The sequence below is a fragment of the Myotis daubentonii genome, chromosome X (assembly GCF_963259705.1).
Source record: "Myotis daubentonii chromosome X, mMyoDau2.1, whole genome shotgun sequence".
NCBI classification, from domain to species: Eukaryota; Metazoa; Chordata; class Mammalia; order Chiroptera; family Vespertilionidae; genus Myotis; species Myotis daubentonii.
The window spans coordinates 58,905,339-58,909,203 of record NC_081861.1 but is presented as its reverse complement, the minus strand read 5'-3'; the positions used below and the strand labels follow the sequence as shown (position 1 = coordinate 58,909,203).

Sequence of the window (3,865 nt, the reverse complement as noted above, 5' to 3'; positions counted from 1 at the left end):
CGCACTCCGCACCTGAGTATTTCACTTCAGCACTGCACCTCCTCTGAGTCTGGGTATGATATTCTCTTTCCTCCTAGTTGTAGAATTTCCACTCAGCCAGCCTTCCTGTGGTTCTGGATGATGTCCGTTCCATCTTTAGTTGTTTTTTGAAGTGGTTGTTCGAGGCAGCAATCTCCCGCCATCTTGGTTTCCCTCCCTAATTGTCTGCTGTTTGTTTTTTAAATACAATGTGATTTATTTAGAAATGAGAAGAAATTAACAATGAACATTTTCAGAAGTTGAAAAAGGACACCAATAGTACTAAATACATAGCCTTTTAATTTTCTTCAAATTTGGAGTTTTAATTATATAAAGATGAGTATTCAATTATGTAACCTAAAAATATTTACTTATTAAACTATATTAATACTTTCAATAAACTATACAAAAAGATAATGAGACAAACATGTGCATTTATAGAATTGCATGTCAGTCATGCCAGATCCCTGTGAGGGAATTCCCAAGACGACCTCATTCGTCTGTGAGGACACAGTAATTCTTGTTTAGATATACACATTTATTAACTTCTCCAGCCTGGTCAGCCCTCCACTGTTTGATGGTTTCCTTCCGCTATGAATGTGCATGTCCAGTTGTCTGCTTCTTAGAGCAGACATTTACCTTCCTCATCCACCAGCCATTGGAGAAGGACTGGGGCCATGCTGATGATTAATTCGACCCATTCTTCTGGGAGGGTTTCCTGGGGGCCCTCTTCCATCATCATATCTGGAATCAGATGAGTTTCCGTAGCCTCTTCCCTTTTTCACATCTTGCTGAAGCAGAGTTTTGAAAAACAAAACCACGAACTCAGCTATTCCCCAGAAGAAAGCTGTTATCAAAGATAATCTCCATGGGGACTGACTCCTGCTGTCCAAAACTTGTCTGTTCGTGATGTAAACCATCTTTTTTTTTTTTTAGTTAAATTTTTTTAATTTTTATTTTTTTAATTGTTTTATTGCTTAAAGTATTACAGAGTATTATATATGTCTCCTTTTTTTCTCCCCTTTACCTTCCCCTAGCCTCCCATGCCCCCCAGTGTCTTGTGTCCATTGGTTATGCTTATATGCATGCATACAAGTCCTTCTGTTGATCTCTTACCCGCCCCCCCGCAACCCTCTCTGGCCTTCCCATCTTGATCCTTGTTCTCCTCCTCCCGGGCGACGGAACGGCCTCCAAAGTTGTTTTTTTTTTTATCCATTGCATTATAATTGAATCTATAACCATGCCACTTTAAGTTTTGTCATTTATAGACAGTCATTGTTTTACTCTTAGAAAGATCCATGAAAAGAAATCTGACTTATGCTAGATTACAGGTTTCTAAGCAGATAATATCTTTGTACTAACTAGATGAAGATTTATGGAACTCTAAGGAATAATTGAATTAATGAAAATACTGGCAAATAATAAGATAAAAATGGTTGTGGGACTAAACAAACTGAGGATAATTATTATTCTTATGACTGTTTTAAATATTGCTGCATTTTAAATCTTTTTGTTTTCCAAATAAAGCATTCTGCATTACTAGTATTATGAATGGCTCAATTAACAAGGTTATGGGGACTGATAAATCAGTAACATTCATTTCAGAGTGTGCTTCTGGGATACGAAGACTTCAAAGGCCACAACTTACAACCAGGAGATTTTTTGTCTATTGGGAAAGACATTAATTAAAGGCTCTCTCCAACAGTGTTGGAAAGGATCTTACCTTATCAGCAGCCTAACTGTGAATGGACAACTGCCCCTGTCTTTGACAACTGCCTCCATCTACACTGGAGATCAAAGACTTTTCAAACCTCAAGCCTCAGAAATAGACAGCCATCCTGAGACACTGACAGGCCTGTATATATTAATATTTCTTTTTCACTAATTTTTTGCAATACCATTTGCTCTAAATTTAAAAAGAGAAACCATAAGAGTATTACTAATAATACAAAAAGCTATGTTACATACCTTCAGTTATTATTAACAGTTGGACTATATACACAGGGTTTGAGAAAAACCTAAAGAACAAATATTATTATTATTATTATTATTATTATTATTACTACTACTACTACTACTAGAGGCCCAGTGCATGAAAATTCATGCCCTGGAGGGGGTATCCCTCAGCTGGGCTTGCCCCCTCTCACAGTCCGGGAGCCCTCAGGGGTGGGAGGTGACCTGGAAATCAGGGGAAGGCGACGCCCCATCACACCTCTGCTGCTGCCACTGCCGGCAGCGCAAGCCTTGGCTGGCCTTGGATACCTGAGCCTCAGGTGGCCCTGGGTGGCTGGGAAGTCGCCATCTGAGGCTTGCCTGTGCCTCAGTCTGGCCCTGGGCAGCTGGGCAGCCGCCATCCGAGGCTTGCCTGCATCTCAGACCGGCCCTGGACAACTGGGGGGCTGAGGGGACTGGGGGATTCCAGAGGCAGGTGCCCCAGCAGGGCTAAGGGGACTGGGCGCTGCCATTTCGTGGCTGTAGGCGCCACCATCTTTGAGGGCAGGACTGTCAATTAGCATATTCCCTCCTTATTGGCTGTGGTTGCCGCCATCTTTGCAACAGCATGAGGGTCAATTAGCATAGTCCCTCTTTATTAGATAGGATTAGCAGCAGCAGCAACATTTTTTTTAATTTCACCCTTTTATTTTTTAAATCTTTATTGTGGAGAATATTATAAATATCCCTTTTATCACCCCATGGCTCCCCTCCAACCCATTCCTGCCCCAACCCAGGCCTTCACCACCCTATTGTCTGTGTCTATAGGTAATGCACAAATGCATATAAGATCTTTGGTTAATCTCTTCTCCGCCCCCTGGTCCCCCTTCCCTCTGAAATTTGTCAGTCTGTTCCATGTTTCCATGCCTTTGATGCTATTTTATTCATTAGTTTATTTTGTACATTAGATTTCTTATTCATTTATTTTGATTTTAGATTCATAGATATGTATTTATAGCCTTTTTATGGTTCATATTTTTAATCCCTTCTTCCTCCTCCTCCTCTCCTTCTTCTTCTTCTTCTTCTTCTTCTTCTTCTTCTTCTTCTTCTTCTTTTCTCCTTCTCCTTCTCCTTCTCCTTCCTATTCCTAAACAATACCCTTCAACACTTTATGTAATACTGGCTTGGTAATGATGAACTCCTTTAGCTTTTTCTTGTCTGTGAAGCTCTTTATCTGACCTTCAATTCTGAATGATAGCTTTGCTGGGTAAAGTAATCTTGGATCTTGGTTGTAGGTTCTTGCTATTCATCACTTTGAATATTTCTTGCCACTACCTTCTGGCCTGCAAAGTTTCTGTTGACAAATCAGCTGACAGTCGTATGGGTGCTCCCTTGTAGGTAACTAATGCTTTTCTCTTGCTGCTTTTAAGATTCTCTCTTTGTCTTTTGCCATTGGCCTTTTAATTATGATGTATCTTGGTGTGGGCCTCTTTGGTTTCCTCTTGTTTGGGACTCTTTACACTTCTTGGACTTGTAAGTCTATTTCTTTAACGAGGTAGGGAAAGTTTTCTGTCACTATTTCTTCAACAGGTTTTCAATATCTTGCTCTCTCTCTTCTCCTTCCTGCACCCCCATAATATGAATGTTCATATGTTTGAAGTTGTCCCAGAGGCTCCTTATACTATTTTCATATTTTCTTTTATTTTTCTGTTTGCTCTTCTGATTGGGTGCTTTTTGCTTCCTCATAGTCCAAATTGTTGATTTGATTCTCAAGCCATGAGTTTGATATGCTTGCTTTACTCTACTGTTGAATCCCTGTAAATTATTATTTATTTTGGTTAGTATATGCTTAATTTCTGATGATCCTTTTTCATGTCTTCGAAATTCTCGCTAAGATTCTTTAAGTCTCACTAAG

At 39.8% G+C, this 3,865-nt stretch overlaps 1 pseudogene; it reads right to left on the bottom strand.

Moving 5' to 3' along the window:
• Nucleotides 1-208: 208 nt before the first annotated feature.
• Nucleotides 209-952, bottom strand: LOC132224007 (selenoprotein K-like; annotated as a pseudogene).
• Nucleotides 953-3,865: the final 2,913 nt, after the last annotated feature.